The sequence below is a fragment of the Gekko japonicus genome, unplaced genomic scaffold, assembly GCF_001447785.1.
Source record: "Gekko japonicus isolate JY-2015 unplaced genomic scaffold, Gekko_japonicus_V1.1 scaffold7, whole genome shotgun sequence".
Classification (NCBI taxonomy): Eukaryota; Metazoa; Chordata; class Lepidosauria; order Squamata; family Gekkonidae; genus Gekko; species Gekko japonicus.
In genome coordinates this window covers 2,369,711-2,391,542 of record NW_015159711.1, presented here as the reverse complement: position 1 = coordinate 2,391,542, position 21,832 = coordinate 2,369,711, and the positions used below count along the sequence as shown (strand labels likewise).

The following is a 21,832-nucleotide window of genomic DNA, read 5'->3' as shown; positions in this document are numbered from 1 at the left end:
CTAGTTTAAATAGTACAGTCCTAAGGAGAGTGGCGCCCTTCTGAGTTAAAGTCAATGGGTGTAACTCTTAGAAGGGTATTCTTAAGATTTACTGTTAAGACTCCCAAGTGAAGCAACAGGAGCATGTTTAGGTGACAACAGAAAAGAGAAGGGAAGAGAAGTTTGGCAAAACACTGCGTTTGCATTTATTTATTTATACTGTGCTTTTCTCCTCAGTGGGAACCCAAAGCGGGAAAATGCACTGTACAATCTGCACCCTTTCCCAGCCAATCCTTTATTTTGGGAGGCTGGATAGTAAATTGCTCTGGACACTGATCTCTGATTTTCTTGTCTGAATGAAAAATGGGCAAGGGGGGAACGTGGACTCTTCATCCTGTGCCGATGTGTGTGCAGTGTTTTGCCGTGAATCTGTGGCCTAGCTGGGTATTGCACTGGTGTGCAGATGCTGCATCTGTAGGGATCAGCCTGCGGAAGGAGCTTTTTAAATAACAAGACAGCAATTTAGAAGCATTAATTAAGCTCAATACTTATTTGATCTCTTTTTTTTGTATGGCTGTGTTAAAGGACATATTGTCTTCTTTGCTGGCTTTCTGATGCCAAGCAGAGGCAATCTTGTTCTGGAGGCTTAGCTCTGAACAAGAACTAATTTCCAGTTTTGTGTTGATTTTGGTTAATCTGGTTGTATTCCTGATGTTCCTGATTTTTATTTGTTATGTATTTTGTTGTTTGATGCTGTTTTTTAATTCTTGCACCCTGGCTATATTTTTCTGAAACATCCAGGAGATTTTTTTTAAAGGCCAGGAATATAAATGTCTTTAATAAATATACGTAACCCCTTTCACCTTAAAAGAGCCAGTTTAGTGGTCACAGTGTTGTGGATGACCCATTCAAAATGTGCATGTACATTAAGCAAACAGCTCTGAAAGTAGGAAAAACAAGGAGTATAGAATGGGGAGTTTTGAAACAAAAAAATAAAATATACTGAGTACTTCTAAGATCTTTTAGTATGCGAACTTATGAACGTCAGGAAGAACCAGTGTGGTAGTGGTTAAGAGTGTCAGGCTAAGTATCTGGGAGACCTGGGTTTGAATCCCTCCCTCTCATGCCATGGAAACTTGTTGAGTGACCCTGAACCAGTCACACTGTCTCAGTCTAACCTACCTCACCATTGTTGTTGTGAGGATAAAGTGGAGGAGAGGAGAACAATATAAGCTGCTTTGGGCCTCCATTTGAGAGAAAGGTGGGGTACGGATTAAATAAATAAGGTCTTGGTGAGGTCTTTCTTCATAGACTCACAAATAGCAGAAGTCCCACAAACACTGTCAAAGGCCCATACCAACACTGTCAAATGGCCACTACACCATACCAGCATGGTGTGGTGGTTAAGAGTAGAGTTGTGAAGGCCCAGAAAAAACCTGGGTTTTTTCCCATTTTTTTCCTGAAGCCTTTTTTGTTTTTTTCCAAAAAATTGAAAAAATAAAATAAAAGAAAAAAAATGATTATGGAACGTTTTATTTTAATATGATGAATAAAATATTTTAAGACAAGGTGTTCAAATATTTTCCAAATCATTTCTAATATATATATATATGGTATCAGATTGATCTAATTTCTGTGCACTGAGGACAAGCAAGTCCTAGGTTACTCCGCCTCTATATGGAGCCAGCTGGGTGACCTTGGGCCAGCCACAATTCTTTCAAAACACTCTCAGCCCCACCTGCCTCATAAGGTGTGTAACGATTCCTTGTTTTTTTTTTTGTGTGTGTCTCTTTAAAAGTTTGGTTGCATGGCTGTAGTAGATAGACTAGAGTGGTTGAGAGAGGCAAGTGTGGTATGATTGGTGGTTGACAGAGGGGGAGGGGTTTTGGAAGTGAATCTGGTTGGATGAGTATGTGAGTCAGTCAGTAGTTTCACTTAGATGTTGACAGTTGATGTTCAGTTAGTTAGTTAGACAAGCAGTTCTGTGTTGAAGCAGTTATAAGCGGACAGCTAAGGTAGTTCAGTGAGAAACAGAAGGAAAGCTAAGTGTATAGGAAAAAGTAAATGAAAGTTTAATTGAAGACAAGTTATAGGAAAAGCTGTATGTCCTGATAAACTGGAGAGAAACAGTGAACATATATGACCTTGAGTTAAACAAGTGTTACAAAGTTACCTGAAAGATCCCTGTCAGTGAGGGATAAGATTGTGTGATACCAAAGCAATTGTTCATCATTTATACATTACTAGTTACATTGTACAACCCTCTTATGTAGTAGTTATTTCAATAAATCCTCTTTCATCCAAGTTTATACCAGCTCTGAATGAAATACTTCCCAGGACCACATAGATCCCTGTAAGCCTTGAACTCGGTCTACCAAACTAAAAAGAGCAACAGTAGAAGCATAAAGGTTTGGAAATCCTTAAAATTTCCTGGTGGCAGCCGTATATACCCAGTAAAAGAAAATAAAGAACACTTTAAAAGTGAAACTAGTCCTCCCCAATAAGGAGGACGTCACAAGGTGCCTGTTGGGAAGGAAAGGCGATTGTAAGCCACCTTGAGACTCCTTATGGTAGGGAAGAGGGTACAGAAAAGTGGGGCATAAAAACCAACTCTTCTTCTGCCAACTGTCATTAGGCTTCACAAGCTTGTCTTTTATGGAACTTATTCTCCCTTAGAAATTCTCCACTCCTTCTGGATGAAACCTGTTCTCTTTCTTGGAGGTCACCCCCCTTCTCCTGCCCTGTTCCTGGAATAAATGTTACTTTTAAATGTACCACTTCTGTTTTGCTTTGCCACAATAGACTAACGCAGATGTACCTCTGGAACCACCGGCCCATCCTGTGGAGAAATCAGCTTCCTTCTAGAAGGCGGTGTTTCCAGACCAGGTCTCACTATGGCAGGGGGAAATGGGTCACAAGCATTCGAATAATAAATTACATATTTTATAAGGCTCAGGGGTCATTTCATAGAAAAAGAGCTAGGGGGACTCATTAGCATAACTCATTAGCATATGCCACACCCCCTGACATCACCGGAAGTGTGTCCTCCCCACAGCCGGCGGCGACCTCCAGCGGGCACCAGCAGGGAGCTCCAGGCCTCGCCCTCCCCGGGCCCCCCCCCCAAATGACCCCTGATAAGGCTTACATAAAAGATATGTCAGCCATAAATACGTGTGTTATTCATGCAGTGTACAGACTAATGAGACCAGTTTTAGGGTGTTTAAAATATGAAATAATCAAAGATAGTTTATTTTTCTCCCAAGAAGAGTTGAACACAGACGTTTACTACTGTTTCCAAGCGAAACAGCCCACTTCAGAAAATTCTAATAGCTCCCTCTTCATCCTGTGGTGTCAAAATTAAATATCTGACAATTGGAATCCTTTTAACAGTACCCCCAAATTGGCTCCCCCTGAGGCAGGCGGTCTCACCCAGCCTAGTGGCAGGGCTAGCTCTTAAGCAAATGAGTTTCCATGCAAGAGGAGTATTTTTGAGGATGAGTGGTATTTTTTTTTAAAAAGTCATATAAAGACAGTTCCTCTAGCCTTTTTGTTTTTATTAGTTTGCCATTTCATCTGAAAGAGGGCTACACTTTGGAACTCTGTTTAGTTTTGTGTTCGTCTTCCAGAGAACAAGGTGGACGGCAAGATTTTGCTAGCCTCCCTCCATGTGAGTCAAAAGAAATAAATCAGTTATTATAACAGTTGCTATCCTGCAGGTCCCTGGTTATTTCTGTCCTGCTTTTTCTCCCCAATAGGGACCCAAAGAATCATTCTGTTCTTCTCCATGTTATCGTCACAGCAAGCCTGCGTGGTGTAGTGATTAAGGCCCCGGTCACACGAAAGGTTTTGGGCCGGGAGAGGGACGGATCGGGGGTGCAGCAAACAGGCACGATCCCACCGCAACATCTGGGAAGCGTTGCGCACCCATCCCCGATCCGGCCCTTCCGCCCGAAAAGCCACAGCAAAAATACACCACCTACCAAGGTGGACCTTCCAGCACGGCCGCATCAAGCCCGGCCGTGGGATCGCCGGCGCGTCCTTCTGCCGGCGCATCCCAGGGTCCTGGCTGAACTGCGCATGCTCACACATGCGCAGTTCGGCAGCCTCCCTTTCCCCACCATGGCTTCCCCCGGCATCTGTTCATGCCGGGGAGGGAATGTGCCGAGCTCAGGGGATCAATGTGATCCTGCCGCCACGTGTTTCTTTTGGTGCGGCTTTAAAAAGCCGCACTTTGCCCGTACCTCCCCCCCCCCGTGTGGCAGGGACCTATGAGCAGCGGACTCTGAACTGGAGAACCGGGTTTGTTTGATTCCCCACTTCACCACATGAAGCCTGTTGGGTGACCTTGGGCCAGTCACAATCCTCTCAGCCCCACCTGCTTCACAAAACGCCTGTTGTGGGGAGAGGAAGGGAATGTGATTATAACTGGCTTTGAGACGCCTTAGGGTAGAGAAGAGCAGGATATAAAAACCAACTCAGCAAGGCTGAGTGACTGGCGTAAGGTCATCTGGCAACTGCTCACGGGCGGAGTGGAGATTTAAACCTGGCTGTCCCAGATTGTGGTCTGAAACTCTTAACTGCTGCAGCATACTGGCTCAAATTTTGCCATGGCCATAAACTCACAAGGAGGACCTTAGATAAGCTATTTGGTCTCAGTTTAACCGTGGAAATATCAACACTGGCCTTCATTATAGGACTGCTGTTGTAAAAATTACTGGTAATACAGGTGAAGCACTTTGAACACCATGAATGTAATTCTCCAACAAAGGGAGAAAAATTGTTAGAGCAAAATCTAGTTCCTCGGTCTTTCAGTGCGTGTGTGAGGAAAATATTTATTTATGTTATTTATAGTCTGCCTTTCTCTTAGGGACTCAAGGCAGATTACACACACAGTGAGTCAGTGCTGTCAACAAAATGGGACATTCAGTAACTAATGCATTAAGATATTAGACTATCCTTTTAATTTTTTGAAATAAACCAGTCCATGATTTAGGGGCTTAATGCATTTTTTTAAAAGAAGTCTCTCCATAAATCTAAAGATAACCTATTTAGTATAGGTGAATCTTGTTTCAAGCAGGAAAGGGAGGAGGAGGAGGAAGACCTGGCACTCTCCGAATCCGCCTCCCTTTCTGTGTTTCTTGTCCTGTCTAACGCGCTCTCTTCTCACTTCGCTACTCTCCGTTAGTCTTCGTCTTTCCCCGCGCACCCTCGTTCTTTTCCGCTCAGCCTTCGGTCATTCCCGTTGCCTCCTGTCGGAAATGACCGAAGATGCCTTGAAGGAACCGGCGACGGGCGAGGTGAGGTGAGAAAGACTTGCGGGTTGGATAGTTCGCTCTTTGGAACGAACCATATGCGACTTAATTAGAGGGGGGAACGAATGATGGAAGCGAGGGTTTCGACGGAAGAGAATGAAAAAAGAAGACGACAGCCTCACTCTCCACCTCCCCCTCGTTTTCCCTAATGGTGGCTGCCTACGGATACCGGGAGTGACTGACTGGCATTGCGGCGCCCGTCAGGCGGGAGGGTTGAACTCGGAAGGTAAGGGGGTTGACGACCATACCATGTGTGAATAAACAGAGGGTGTGTGTTGGGTGCTATGCATGTGCAAGTATGCTTTTGTGGAGTGGTGGTTTGAAAGGGGAGGGGGCATTCCTCCCCTCTCCTTCCCTGCGGAATGGTAGAGTCGGGGGAGGCAGTTCTCCCACAGAAAGGTAGCTGCGGAGATGGCAGCAGAAGCAACCTGGAGAGGTGTGTTTTGAAGCTGGGCGAGTTGGTGGCGGAGGGGCTAGAACAAGACTCTAGGTGGGGGTACAGAAGAGCCCCGCCCCCTCATATGTGAAAACACAAACACTCCCCCCCCTCTCCCTGGAATGGCTGAGAAGAGAAGCACCCCATGGATGGAGTCTTCATGTCTTGCAAAACAAATGCAGGGTCAGTGTGGTGTTTACCCAAAGCCCTGAGGGGTCTTGTGCATTACTGTGTACACAGTGCCTTAACAGTTTCGCAGGTGAAGAGAGGCAAGTCAACACCCCACCCCACCCAGTTTATAATCCAAAACAGATAAACGGGGGAGGGGAGAGAGAGAATATGGGCAAATGCAGTTCTTAAAATTTGGTTGTCATTGGGAATACGGAGGAAGGTGAGCAGCCAAAGGCCATGCAGAAAGGGTTGGTTTTAAGGAGGTAATTGAAAGAGTGGGGGAATGGCATTGCCTAGCTGTCCTGAGAGGGTATTCCATGTATCTGTGGCAGCAAGGGACATACCTGTTTATTAGGTAATAATAGCTTTTGTATTGGACTGTACATACATTACAGCCCTGTAAGGTAGGTCAGTTTCATGCCCATATTGCAGAAGAGGGTCTGAGGCTGAGAGAGAGAGCGCAGCTGGTGAATTCATGACAGAGGCAACAGTGAACTGGGGACTTTCCAGGTTATACCTCATGCTCTTAACTGCTGCGTTATACTGGCACACCCTGTTTTTATTCCGCTTTTCCTCCAAGGACCTCATTGTGGCATCTCTCTCTCTCTCTTCCTACCTCCTCTTTGCCCCTTGTAACAGCACTGTGAGGTAGGATTAGCTGAGTGAGTTATTATACGGGGTGCTGATAGGAAGTCACCCCCGTATAATTGTGGCCTTAGTTAGGAACCAAATGATTGTGTGTAAGCCACTCAGAGACCCTTCGGGGTTCGAGCGGGATATAAATTGAATGATAAAATAAATAAAATTAGTAAAAGTCACCTAGTGTGCTTCATGGCTGAGAAGGGATTTGATACCGGGTCTTACAACTGTTACTACATTCGATTGGCTGTAGCGGGGAAAATGGGTTCTGATTTGTAGCCTGGACGATTCATAGACTCACTAGTGTTTCTCCCTCCTACCTCTCAGACAAACCTCAGGCAGTAAGTGAAGCACTGCTCCATTGTTGTGTTGTGTATATGCTGATGGGGAAAGAGCTCTGCCACCTTGCCATGGTACATGAAGCTGACTTATACTGGGTGAGGCTGGTGTGCATTTTATTTCTATCCTGCCTTTTTGTTGTTAAAATAACTTCTAACAACTGGAGCAAAGCAATAAAACTGTTTTACCCATTTTATCTGAGCTGACATGCAGCGGGGCCCTCCCAAACTGTAGTTGGGTGTTTCCCATTGCTGAAAAGTTGAGATCGTTTCACTGATGTTGGTGTCTGAACCTGGGACCTTCTTTGTGCAAAGGATGTGCTCTACCACTGAGCTGTGACTTGTTCACTATGCTCCTATTTGTTTAAGGAGCTTCAGGCAAATGTGGCCCAAAAACTTTGGGTTTGGATGTGGGAGCCTGAGCTTCATAGGCTTAAATCTGTCTGGCTTTCTCCTCCGGAGTGGGATGTAGGAAGGTAAATGAATTAATGCTAGTCTTGCCTGTTTCTGGACCCCTTTGCTGGTGTTTGATGTTTAAAGCTTTTAGGGACAGGGTAACCAGAAGGACTGTGTTCCTTTATGTGAGCCTGCCTATGCTTTTGAGAGTGGCTTCTTTCAGCTGGGTTCCCTTCCTCCTAACTGTTTAGCAATCTGTTTTTTTAAAAAATCCCAGATGTTTTTTAATCTGTGTGGTTGGTTTCCTTTAATTTTCCCACTGACTTCATTACTGTCATTTTATTGCTTTTAAGTTTATTCGTTTCATTTTGACTGCTTATTGCTGTTTCATTTGTATGTTAGATGGCTGCTGTATTTGCTTTTTAAGATGGTTTTAGGTGTGTTAATTTTTTATTGTGTTTATTTGCCTTCCAATTTTAATGTATAAATTAAAGAAGAGTATAAATTATAAAAGAAAGGTGGATTATAAGACTTGTACAACAGTAAAATGTTGTATAATAGGTGAAATTAGAAGGCTTTTAACTGGCGATACATTTACACTAAATTAAACTATTGGACTCTTTTACTGAGCTGGGTTAAGCAAATTAATGAACATTAGCTTTTGAAGTTTTTTGTTGCTGTGTGTTCATCAAATTTGGCACCTGTTGTGTCAAGGATGAGCTTTGGAAATAGGTATTTGGAATATTTGAAAATGCCTTTTGCTTAGCGAATGAGTAATCCTAGCCATCTCCTGTATGTTTGGAATTAAGGAGCCAGGCAAAACATCCGTGTAGGCATCCCCTCCCACTGCACTTAGATGATAAACACTTCCAGCAGTTCTCATGTTTGGTATTGGTAGAAGTAGCTATGGTGTACGTGAAGAATAAACCAAAATTTCCCTTTGAAATGTGCATTTTGTAAACAATCTGTCTTTTATGATCACTGTTAGCAAAGTCTAAGGCAATCATGTGTGAAAATAATGTGCCTTGTACTGACAAAAGTTTACTCGGTTTATTTAATTTTATGATTTTAGCTCTGGTTCTCTTGCTTTCTTGGAAGAAACCCGAGTTGATTTAGTTAAAGTGGTCTGACTATGTATTAACTTGCCTATCTGTAAGAACTGTTTTTGAAGGAAAAACAGTCCTTTTTAAAAAGGTGATGTGTACATTTCAAGGAGCTCTTGTCTAGGGAGAGGCATTCCCACTTTTTAAGATGACTCCTGCCACCCACATTTTTTAAAAAGTGGTTGTAGTAAAAAATAATTATCAGTTTTCAAATCTGCTGTGTTATTTATCAAGGGCAACTTTGTAATCAAACTAAAGACTTGTAATCAGTTGGCTTAGAGGCCAAATGTTGCTGCTCTCTTGGCATTGTTCCTTTAGGGCTGGAATGTTGTCTTGCATTTTTTGCCAGGTTTTATCAGCTCATTTATTATCATAGACTGCCTTCTCTGTGGGATGAGATCAATATTAAATGAATAGATTCAACAGCAGTGATGACAGCAGACGGTCCCAGACTGGGGAATGCTGCATTCAGCAAGGAGTTCTTCTGTGTGGAAGTAGTGACTAACTTCTTTTGGTATTTGCTGTAATCTGCAGGGGGGAGGAACACTCGATTTCTCATTCTTGGACAGTCCCACAAATAGTGATTAAAGGGTCATAATTCAGTAGATCTGTGCAGAGTCCTGTTCTTGTCCATTTTGCCTTTTTCCTTTAGCAGCTATAGTTTATCTTTACTCAGAGTTCAGCCAAATCCTCTTGGCAGCAAAATGATGGTACAAACAGTCCATGAACTACATGACATTTCTCTGCAAAATGGATGCTGAGACAGCCTTTTGAAATGCTTTTGACTTTTTAAAAAAATTTGGGGCACTGAAATGAGGGAAATAAATGAAAAATTTATGATACCCAGAGCAAAGACGTGTAAATTAGGGGGTGAAACTGGTGGCACTTGCTTGGCTTATGAGGGCTTTCTCCACAGCCACAGTTCAGTTCAGTTCCCTTTATTGGCATTGACATTAAAAAGAATAATATACAGAAAATAAAACATAGAAACAAATACCAACCAAAAAAGAAAAATTGTTCTAAAATAGTCTAAAATCCATGTAAAATAAGTCTCGTTTTCATATCTCCCAAATACAAGTTTTGCATTACAATACTGTACTATGTATAAAAAGAGCAGCCTGAAAGAACTTTGCCGCAGAAACAGTTGTGTTTTCATCACTACTGTTTAGTAAATATAGCAATTTGTGTGAGTCAGGAAGCTCTATGATACCACTAAGTAGTGACGATAAAATGCAGTGCCGAATATTGGCACAGTAATGGCATTCCAATAACACGTGAGACACCATTTCAATTGACCCACTTGCACAGAGGCATAATCTATTAGCAAACGGGATACTATTAAACCTCCGTTAAGATTGCTGAAGGGAGAGCATTGAACCTGGCAAGTGAAAAGGTTCTACGTAACGCTGGAGTCTGAAGATGGTGAAGATAGCTAGCAAGATGACCCACAGTGGGCAATATCCCATGACTTAGGGGAGACCATGTCTTATTAGCTGCATTGTACAGTTCAAATAGCTCTGCCTCATAGTCTGTCCCTTATTGTTTGCATTGCCTCCAATTCTGAACGTAAAAGTAAGGATTCGAAAGGGATGTTCAGTGTTCTTAATTTATTTTCGATAATAACCAACCAAGGGGAATAGTTAGATTAAGTCAAAAATTGGAAGCAGTAACTAGAGGGATCAGATCTATAATGTAATCAAAGCAAAAACGTAAAGGTCGTTAACCACGCCCTTGTAGTAATGAGATTTTGGCCACATTCTAGGCATAAAGCCGCATTCAGGACACAAGATGGAACACCCAAGATCTTCCGTAGAAAGCCTGAGTGTAACTGCTCAACTGCCTTATTTATTGATTCACTCCAAATAGGGGCTCCGTAGAGTAATTGAGAGCCTATTTTCAGGTTAAAGATTTTTAGTGTGGCTGAAACATATTGGTTCCCTCTTCCAGAAAAATAAAAGCGCAGAAGTGTGTTAACATTTCCTTTTGCATTATTAATTGTTACTCTACGTTGTTGGATCCATGATGTAGTAGCTTGGAAATGCAAACCTAAGTACTTAAAGTGTTTTACTTGTTCAAGCTCGTGCCCGCCCACCTTCCAGGTAAATTGCTTCCTAGATTTGGAAAAAAACTAGCACTTTTGATTTTCCATAGTTTAATTCTAATTGGTTGATTTTGCAGTAAAGCAATTCAATAAGCGGAGCAAACCCACTTGGGAGCATGACAACAGAACCACATCATCTGCATAAAGCAAAATTGGGACGTTAGTAGAACCCAGTTTGGGGCTATGGCCATCCACTTGGGTCAAAAAGGGGGCAAGGTCATTTGGGAAAAAGTTGAAAAGCAGTGGTGCAAGAACACAACCCTGTTTGACGCCTTTGCTGGTAAAATTTTTTGGGGTTAATCTCCCTGAAGCAGAGCATCTGATTTGACATGAGATGGACATATGAAGTCTACTAGTTAAAAAAAGGAGCCTCTTGTCCAGGGAAATATCAGCTATTTTCTCCCAGAGGCGATTCCTGGGTATAGAATCAAAAGCCCCTTTAAGGTCCAGAAATGCCACATATAATTTGGATCTTCTGTGCCCTGTATACTTATTGACCAAGTGAGAAAGAACCAAACAGTGGTCCAGAGTTGATTTCCCCTGCCTAAAGCTGATTTTTCTCTGGGCCGATAGATTTCTGAGTTGTTAACCATTTGCTCCACAGCCACAAGTGAGCACTTTGCATGTGTGTTAAGAGAATTTCATTGAGATTACCTCAACAGTGGCTGAGTGTGCAGATCTTCTGTGGTGCAGAGAAAATTAAAAGCTATAGAAAAATAACAGAAGAAGAGCCCTGCTGGATCAGATCAGTAGTCCATCTAGTCCAGCATCCCGTCTCACACATTGGCCAACCAGTTCCTCTGGACGGCCAACAACAGGTTATAGAGGCCAAGGCCTTCCCTGATGTTGCCTCCTGGCTCTGGTATTCAGAGGTTTAGTGCCTCTGAATGTGGAGGTTCCTCTCAGTCGCCATGGCTAGTAGCCATTGATAAACTTATCCTCCATGAATGTATCCAATGTTTATTCCTGTGTCCATCACTACATCCTTTGGCAGCGAATTCAGCATTTTAATCACTTGCAGTGTAAAGAAGTATTTCCTTTTGTCTGTCCTGAAATTTGTGAATGACACGAAATTGTTCAGGGTGGAGAAAACCAGGGAGGATTGTGAGGCACTCCAAAGGGATCTGTTGAGGATGGGTGAGTGGGTGTCAGTGTGGCAAATGGGGTTCAGTGTGGCCAAGTGCAAAGTGATGCACATTGGGGTCAAATATCCTAACTATAAATACACGTTGATGGGGTCCGGACTGGCAGAGACTGACCGAGAGAGAGATCTTGGAGTCATAGCAGGTGACTCAATGAAAATGTCGAGACAGTGTGTGACTGCAATAAAAAAGGCCAACAGCTGGGGATTATTAGGAAGGGAATTGAAAATAAATCAGCCAGTATCATAATGCTCCTGTATAAATTAATGGTGCTACCTCATTTGGAATACTGTGTGCAATTCTGGTCACTACACCTCAGAAAGGATATTATAGCATTGGAAAAAGGGCAGAAAAGGGCAACTAGAATGATAAAAGGGTTGGAACACTTTCCCTATGAAGAAAGGTTAAAGCCCTTGGGGCTTTTTAGCTTGGAGAAACAATGACTGAGGGGTGACATGATCGAGGTTTACAAGATTATGCATGGGATAGAGCAGGTAGAGAAAGAAGTACTTTTCTCCCTTTCTTACAATACAAGAACTCATGGGCACTCCATGAAATTGCTGAGCAAAGAGTGATTAACACATGCTGAGCTCAAAGAGTGATTAACACATGGAATTAACTGCCACAGGAGGCGGCGGTGGCTACAAACATGGACAGCTTCAAGAGGGAATTAAATAAGCATATGGAGCAGAAGTCCATCCGTGGCTATTAGCCACAAGGTATAGATAGGAACTCTCAGGCTGGGGCAAATGATGCTCTGTATTCTTGGTGCTTGGTGGTGGGGGCAACAGTGGGAGGGCTTCTAGTGTCCTGGCCCCACTGCGGAACCTGCTGATGGCACCTGGTATTTGTGGCCACTGTGTGACAGAGTGTTGGACTGGATGGGCCACTGGCCTGATCCAACATTGGCTTCACTTATGTTCTTATGCTCTCTTATGTACTGCCCATCAGCTTCATTGGATGCCCTCAAGTTCTAGGATTTTGGAAGAGGGAGAAAAATTTCTCTTTGTCAACTCTCTCCATTCCATCCATAAATTTATAACCCTCTATCATGTCCCCCCTTAGTCGTCTCTTTTCTCAACTGAAAAGTCCTAGACTCTTCAGCTTTTCCTCATAGGGAAGATGCTCCAACCCCCTAATCCGGGTCTGGCATACCTGAGGGACCGCCTTTCCCCATACAGGCCCCAAAGAGTACTTCGGTCAGGGTCACAACACTGCCTAGTGACCCCGGGTCCTAAAGAGGCCAGGCTTGCAGCCACAAGGGCCAGGTCCTTCTCGGTGGCGGCTCCTACCTGGTGCAATGAGCTCCCGGAGGAGATCAGGGCCCTGTGGGACCTCTTACAGTTCCGCAGGGTCTGCAAGATGGAGCTCTTCCGCCAGGCTTTTGAGTAGGAGCCGCCGCCGCCACCACCACCACCGAGTAACTGCAGAGCAGGACCGCCGGGTTGGGCCGACTGGCCATCTGGAACATCTTGGCCCATGGCATCCCCCCTCTTGATCCCACTGCGATATACAATAGGGAGTGAGTATTTTAGTTCCTAATGTATCCTGCAAGATGTGAGTTTTGTTTTAATTGTTTTAACTTGTTCTATTTTTATTGCACTTGGTGCCTTAACTGTTTTAATCCTGTTGTATTTTATTGCACAGTTGTGCGTATGTAAGACGCCCTGAGCGGGGTATAAGTGAAATAAAATAAATAAATAAATAAATAATCATCTTGGTTGCCCTCCTCTGTACTTTATCCAGCTCTGCAATGTCCTTTGGGAGATATGGGGACCAGAACTGTACCCTGTATTCCAAATGAGGCTGCACTATAGATCTATACAGGGACATTACAATATCAGATGTTTTATTCTCAATCCCTTTCCTAATAATCCCTGACATAGAGTTTGCAGCATACTGGGTTGACACTTTCATTGAGCTATCCACTATGACCCCAAGATCTTTTTCCCTCTCAATCTCAGCAAGATCAGACCCTATTAGCCGATACTTGAAGTTGGGATTTGTTGTCCCAGTGTGCATCACCTTATGCTTACCAACATTGAACTTCATTTGCCACGTTGTCGCCCACTCACCCAGTTTGTGGAGTTCCTCTTGGAGCCCTTCACTGTCAGCCTTGGTTTTCAGCAGCCTGAATAATTTTGTGTCATCTGCAAACTTGGCCACTTCACTACTCATCCCTAATTCCAGATCATTTATGAATGAATAAAATAGTAAGGTAAAGGCAAAGGTTTCCTTTGCTTGAAAGCCAGTTGAATCTGACTCTAGGGGGCAGTGCTCATCTCCGTTTCCAAGCTGAAGAGCCAGCGCTGTCTGAAAACTTCTCCATGGTCATGTGGCCGGCATGACTAAACGCTGAGGCGCACGGAATGCTGTTACCTTCCCTCAGAAGCAGTACCTATTTATCTACTTGCAATTTCTTCCTTTTGAACTGCTAGGTTGGCAGGAGCTAAAACCAGAGATGGGAGCTCACTCCGTCATGTGGCACTCGGGTCTTGAACTGTCAAACTACAGACCTTCCAGTTTGCAGCTCAGCGTCTTAACCTCTGAGCCACCGTGGCCCCTCTGAATAAAATAGTACCAACCTCAATAATGATCCTTGTGGGACCCCACTGCTTACTTCCCTCCATTGTGAGAACTATCCAGTTATTCCTACTCTTTGCTACCTGTCATTTAACCATTTTATATTCCATAAGAGAACCTGCTCTCTTATCCCATGACTGCTAAGGAGTTTTTGGTGAGGTATCTTGTCAAAAGCCATTGAAAGTCCAAGTGTATAATGTCTACTGGGTCACCATTGTGTAAATGCTTGTTCAGTTTCTCAAAGAGCTCCTAAAGTTTGGTGAGGCAGGACTTCCCTTTGCAGAAGCCATGCTGGCTTTCCCTCAGCAAGCTTGTCCCTCTATGTGCCTAACAATTCTATCTTTGATTATAGTTTCTATTAATTTGCCTGGGACAGACGTTAGGCTGACTGGCCTGTAGTTTCCTGGGTTCTCTCTGGATCCATTTTAAAAACTGGTGTCACATTTGCTACTCTCCAGTCATATGGTACAATGGCTGAATTTAGTCATAGGTTACAAATATGGGTTAGTAGGTTAACTATCTCATGTCTGAGTTCCTTAAGAACTCTCGGGTGTATGCCATCAGGACCTGGAAACTTAGCGGTTTTTAATTTCCCTGATAGGTCTAGAAGTTCATTTCTGGTCACCTCGATTTGGCTCAGTTCTTCAGACTCCCCTCCTGAAAATAGGGGCTTTGGCATGGGTACATGCCCCATTCTTTCCACAGTGAACATAAAAGCAAAAAAGTAATTGAGCTTCTCTGCCATTTCCCCATTTCCCTTTAGCAATCCTTTTATTCTTTGGTCATTCAAAGACCCCACTGCTTCTCTGGCTGGTTTCCTGCCCTGGATATATTTTAAACATGTTTATTGTTTGTTTTGACATTTTTAGTAACCTGCTCCTCAGAATCTCTTTTTGCATGCCTAAAGATTGACTTAATTTTTTTTTGCCAGAGCCTGTGGCCCTCCTGGTCAGTTCAGTGGGTCAGGCCTTCCACTTTTTTCCCCCTAAAGCCTCTTTACATTTTGTTGCTTCCTTGACTTGTGTTCTTACCCACACAGGCCTTCTTTCAGACTTGGTAGTGCCTTTCATCACCTGTGGAATATATTTAATTTGGAATTAAGTTAGTGTGGTTTTAAATAGCTTCCAAGCATTCTCTAGGAGTTTGATTCTCTTGCGTTTTCCCTTTACTATTCCCCTCATTTTTGTAAAGTTCCCTTTTGAAATCAAGTGTTACCATCTTGGACTTTAGGAGTAACTTTCCATTGATCTGAATGCTGAACTTAATAGCATTGTGGTCCTCACTTTTCCCAATAGTTAGAATTGGTTATGCCTTGACTGTAGTAATAGTTAGGAACCCCTAGATCTTCTTCGTGGTCTCTGTGCATCACACCCTTGGGAATACTCTGCGCCTGCGCTGACCTTCTCGGTACCGATAGCTAGCAAAAGGGATTTTCGCGCCTCTCCCAGGTCACGCGCCGGCTCCACTGCGCATGACCAAGGAGGGGCACGCAGATCCCGCCAGTTCTCTTCTGACCGCCGCGCTGGTAGGACGCCTTCTGCTTCGGTCTGTTAAGTACAAACTTTTGCTAAACCTGCGTTTAGTTACTTTCTTTTTCTTTATTTTTGTAGTTAGCATTTTTCTCCGGGTGTTGTTTTGTGTTTTTCTCGTTTCCCCTCCGCTGGCCTATGGCCCCGCGGTGGGGTTGTTTCAAACGGTGCAAGACACCGAAACGATCGACGCCGATAAAGGACCACCCCGTACCTTCCAAGATCCGGAAGCAGGGCAAAGACTCACAGCAGTCGAAGAAACCTAAAACGGACAAACCCAAAGTCCATAAGGTTTCGGCTAGTCAGGGTCGAGATCCCACGCAAGAACCTCACCCGATCGGTTCGGATCTCGACATCGACCTTACTCAACAGACAAATCAGTCGCAATCTGATATGTCGAGCCGTCAATCCTCTCATGCCTCCCCAGAACGTGGAGTCGAGGATCGGCACCGACCAACTTCTCCTCCCCTGACTTGGGATGAGAGGCAATGGCATTATTTGTACGGGAATCGATACCCATACCCTTGGGCACTCCCGATACCACCCCCACCTGAATGGGATCGTCAGTCGGTGTCATCCCGCATTTCGCGCTTTCAAGATCGACCATCGGTATCGAAGCAGTCGATACCGACGCATCCACCAGACCCGGTTGTGCCCCCGATTAACACACCGGCACCGTCTCAACCTGAATTACTCGAATCATCTCCAGAACCATCCAATGTATCCTCCGATTCAGATGGCTTTTCTGAACATATCGAGGATGTAGATGCACAGCCCACCTCGCAAGATGTGGAAGCGGATTTACCTATTTCTCCATCAGAGGATGTTAAGTCTTATGGAGATTTTATTCAACGCATGGCATTAGATCTATCTATGACTCCTACTCTCGTTGCCAGTTTTGTGGATGATAACGTTTTTGACATTATGCACTCTAACACTTCGCCCTCCGTGGCTCTACCAATGACAAAAGTTCTCTTGCAAACTACCAAGGACTTTTGGACTCGTCCAGCCTCCATTAATGTCTCTAATAAGCGTCTGGATCACATGTACAAGGTCCAGGAATCAGGGGCTGAGTTTTTATACACACATCCTAAGCCCAATTCTTTGGTCGTTTCCTCGTCCACGAAAGGAAAAGCGAGCCACTCTACTCCATCAGACAAAGAAGGAAAAAAGTTGGATTCGGTTGGTAGAAAATTCTACACTGTCGGTGCAATGGGCATTAAAACGGCGAACTATGCCGCCTGCATGGGCCGTTATCAATTCAATTTATGGAAGCGTTTGAATGATTTCCTCCCGCACGTGCCCAAAGAGTGCCAACCTCAGATTAAAAGGATTCAGAATGAAGGGATGGTCTTGGCTAGACACCAAATTAGTGCTGCCAAGCATTCCCTGGAATCCGCTAGTAAGACTCTAGCAACCTCTGTAGCGTTACGCAGACATGCCTGGCTCCGCTCTTCATCATTGCCATATGACACCAGATCCTCGGTGGAAGACCTTCCCTTTGAAGGTTCTGGATTGTTTAGCTCCACCACTGACACGGTTCTGCAGGAAATGGATAAGAGTATCAAGACGTCCAAGAGTTTGGGGATCTCCCCCACGACCAAATACTCGAAATCCAAGCAGTGGCCTAGGCAACCTTGGTCGACCAGGCAACCGTACAACAAATCACCTACGGATCAATGGCAAAGACCTCCCTCTCAGTCACGGTCTTTTCCCCCGAAAAATAAGGGACAATCGTCCGGTGCCTATAAGTCGAAATTCCCTAAGAATCCCAAACAGGGACTTTGACTTCAACCTTACTGCTCAGACTCGCCTTGCACCCTTCCTGCACGCATGGCTCGCCATTTCTACGGACAAATGGGTGCACTCTATAATAAGAGATGGCTATCTCATAGAGTTTTCTCTGACTCCCAAAATCTCCCGTTTTATCAGAACCCCGGCGTCTCCTGCCCTGCTACAGGAGGTACAATCGCTGACACAAAAAAACGCTATAGAGAAAGTCCCGATGGCGGATTGTTGCCGCGGGATTTATTCCAAATATTTCACGGTCCCCAAGAAGGACGGAGGACTTCGTCCAATCATGGACCTTCGTTTTCTCAATCGGTTCATCATTTACAGAAAGTTTCGCATGACCACGTTGCAAAGCATTTTACCACTCCTGTCTCCAGGGACTTGGATGGTCACTTTAGATCTCAAAGACGCTTATTTTCACGTCTCCATCCATCCTCGTCACAGAAAGTTCCTCAGATTCGCAGTCGGGGAGGACCATTACCAATTCAAAGCCCTTCCATTCGGGCTCTCTACCGCCCCCAGGGTTTTTACGAAGGTAATGGTGGTTGTCGTCGCTCATCTTCGCCTTCAGGGCATTCAGATCTTTCCGTATATAGACGACTGGTTGATGGTGGCAGATTCAAGAGAATGTCTCCTTCAGCACATCACCATCACATTGTCGGTCCTATCCTCCCTTGGAATTCTGGTGAATTTACAGAAATCCATGCTGCAACCTGCAACTCGCGTGCAGTTCATAGGAGCTGTCATAGACTCCCTAGCCACTCGGGCGTACCTTCCTCGCCAACGGGCAGATACCATTCGTCTGGAAATTCAACGTTTGTTCCAGTCCAACGTGACATCAGCGGTCCACATTCAGCGGATCTTGGGTCTCATGGCAGCCACCACTTCCGTGATCGAATATGCACGCCTTCGCATGCGCCCGTTGCAGCTGTGGTTTCTAAAGAAATTTCGCCCTTCCATCCATCCTCCGAGCCTTCAACTGGTAGTGCCTCCGCAGGTCCTCGTCTCCCTGCAGTGGTGGCTCGTGGACACCAATCTGTTGGCGGGTGCACCGTTCCAACCGATCGTTCCCGTAATGTCCATCACCACAGATGCCTCCCTGTGGGGTTGGGGTGCTCATACAGACGACACTTGTGTGGGTGCTCCATGGCAACCCCTTTGGAAGAGTCATCATATCAACTATCTGGAACTGCTGGCCGTAAAATTTGCCCTCAGATCCTTACTCAGACAGGTTGTAGGAAAAGCTGTGTTGATTTTTACGGACAACACAACTGCGATGGCTTATATCAATCGCCAGGGCGGGACCGTGTCCAGGTCCCTTTGCAGGCTAGCTATGGACATATGGGAAGAGTGCCTTCATTGGAACATCACTCTCCAAGCTGCCCATCTGCCAGGAACTTTGAACCAACAAGCGGATTTCCTGAGCAGAGGGGGAGCATCGGACCACGAATGGGAGTTGAACTCAAAGTATCTCCTTCCTCTTTTTCAACATCTGGGACATCCCCACATCGATGTTTTTGCAACTCGATTGAACAAGAAGTGTCCCAGGTTTTGCTCCAGAGCGGGGTTGGACCCTCTGTCAATGGGGGACGGTCTGTTGATGTCGTGGGCTCACGACTTTCTATACCTATTTCCTCCGATTCCGCTGCTCCACAGGGTGCTTGTGAAAATACAACAGGACAAGCCCCATTGTCTCCTGGTAGCCCCCTGGTGGCCTCGGCAGGTGTGGTTTCCGACACTGCTGCGGTTAGCCAAGGGATCCTTCGTACACTTCCCGCAGGAGTTGGATCTCCTCCAAGCTCAGGAAGGCCAGGTCCTTCACTACGATCCTCTGAGTCTCAAGTTGACTCTATGGGAAATACGCTTTCAGTGATGGATGACCGTATCAATGAGGTCCTGTTGAATTGTCGTAAACTGTCTACTAGGACGTCTTACGCAAAGAAGTGGGATTTATTCCTACAGTACTTGAGTTCTTCCAATTTACCTCCTCCGCCAGTGGATTTGAGGTCTATTTTTGCGTTTATTTTGTCCAGAATGGACTTGGGACTCAGTTTTTCTTCAGTTAAGGTGTATTTAGCTGCGGTGTCAGCTTTTCATCCATCTATTGATGGGTTTTCAGTTTTCTCGCATCCTCAGACGAAACAGTTTTGTAAAGGTCTTATTCGCCTGTACCCTCCCCGTCGTTCTCCGACTCCGGCCTGGGATTTGGCTTTAGTTTTGCGGTTTTTGATGGGAAAACCCTTCGAACCACTGGCCACTTGCTCTCTAAAGTTGTTATCGCTCAAGACTGCGTTTCTGGTGGCCATTACTTCTGCTCGTCGAGTCAGTGAGTTGTCTGCTTTAAGGTGTGATCCACCATACTTGATTTTTTCCCCTCATGGGGTGTCGTTGTCTTTGGACATCTCCTTCTTACCGAAAGTCGTTTCGGAGTTTCATCTACGTTCAGATATAGTTTTGCCGTCATTTTTCCCGTCTCCTGCCAATGAAGAGGAACGGAAATTGCACTCTCTGGATGTTAAGAGGGCGTTGCTGTTCTATTTGGGCAGGACCAAGTCTTTTCGTCAGTCTCCAGCCTTGTTTGTTGCTCACAGTATGCCCTCCCTAGGGAAGAAGATCTCTTCCCAGACGCTGTCCAGGTGGATTGTGGAAGTAATCAAGCTATGTTACGCTTTGGCTAAGAGACCTCTTCCAGGTCAACTTCGCGCCCACTCTACAAGGGCGGTGGCGGCTTCCACAGCTTTCCTGAGAGGGATGCCATTGGAGGACATCTGCAACGCTGCGACTTGGGCTACTCCGCTCACCTTCGTGAAGCATTATGCCCTTGATGTCCGGTCTACTCGTCGTGTGGCGTTGGGTCGGTCTATCTTGCAGACGGCGCAGGTGTAGGGCCTCGGCCCCTCCTCCAGGTAAGAGTTATTGCTTGCTATTCTCCCAAGGGTGTGATGCACAGAGACCACGAAGAAGATAGACAGGTTGCTTACCTGTAACTGGTGATCTTCGAGTGGTCATCTGTGCATTCACACCACCCGCCCTCCTTCCCCTCTGCTCTCGGCCCTTCATCTTGTTTCTTTGAAGGCTGTTGGGCGGCGGTCAGAAGGAACTGGCGGGATCTGCGTGCCCCTCCTTGGTCATGCGCAGTGGAGCCGGCACGTGACCTGGGAGAGGCGCGAAAATCCCTTTTGCTAGCTATCGGTACCGAGAAGGTCAGCGCAGGCGCAGAGTATTCCCAAGGGTGTGAATGCACAGATGACCACTCGAAGATCACCAGTTACAGGTAAGCAACCTGTCTTTCAGGTATGTTTTGAGTTTTAGGCTTCTTCTCGAGCTACCTTCTAAAAAGCATTAAAACAGCAACAACATGAAGTTGCCCCTACAGACTCTTTAGAAACATTTTGTCTTACACCGTAACTAGTTCTTATACCTTAACTATGCCTTACACCTTAACTAGTTCTTATACTTTAACTATGTCTTACACCTTAACTATTTCGGACCTACAAATTTATCATTGTGTGTGTGATACTTCGTGGAATGACCAAACTCAAGAATATAGGTCCCTCTTTCCCCAGGGGCTGGATGGGGAGAGCCAGGGAGCAGGAAAGGGAGAGGTAGTCAGTGTGGTTTGTGGAAAGAAACACTTTTCTGATATCACACAGGGTGGTGGAATCCTCTGACTGTTGGTTCATGCTTTGTGAGGTGATAACACAAGCGCCACAGCATGTGTGCTGCTGCTATAGAGTTTGGGACAGGGCTGTGCTTGCATAGAGGCACCATATTGTTAAGCCACGTGGCTTCTGAGATGTTCAGTGATGCAAAAAACTGGCACGCAGAAGTCACAGTAGCTGTGGGTGTAAAGCAGATACATGAAGGCATTGGTCTGTACAAACAGTAGCTTCATGTGGAAGTCTTACTATGACCTGCTTTGTCATCTCAAAACTTAATTGTGCAAGGCCCAGCCATAATTCTGATTTCTTCAGCACTATCTGGTGTTGCCAGAAAAAGTAGGGGATAATCATCCAACATGACATTGTACCTTATTTGCCTGAAAAGGAGACTAGGGTTTCCCCCCTGACATGTGCTTTCCAGAAAAAGAGGCAGCTCTCCTAAATTTGTCTAAAAATTACAGTAACAACCACCACCACCCCTTTTGCATATAATCCTTTTTATGGGGATCGCCAGCCCCACATTCAGGGTTGTCTTCCTTTTGGGTAAATATGGAATATTAACTGCGTGTGGAAATGTTTTGTTTTTGAATTTCCTGGAGCCAAATTTGGCTGCTGCAGCACAGCTCCATGGCAGTGTTTGTCAGGCAGAT

The 21,832-nt window shown here is 45.0% G+C and overlaps 1 protein-coding gene across 2 annotated transcripts in view; it reads left to right on the top strand.

Moving 5' to 3' along the window:
- Positions 1 to 21,832, top strand: part of EXTL3 (exostosin-like glycosyltransferase 3) — a 194,720-nt gene that overhangs the window by 28,841 nt on the left and 144,047 nt on the right. The window contains exon 1 of one of the 2 annotated variants that reach the window (XM_015406612.1): positions 5,461 to 5,517. The exons of the other annotated variant lie outside the window; for it this stretch is intronic. The gene's annotated coding sequence lies outside the window, so the exon portion shown is untranslated. Of the gene's footprint in view, positions 1 to 5,460; positions 5,518 to 21,832 lie in introns of those variants that run through there. 2 annotated transcript variants of the gene reach the window in all.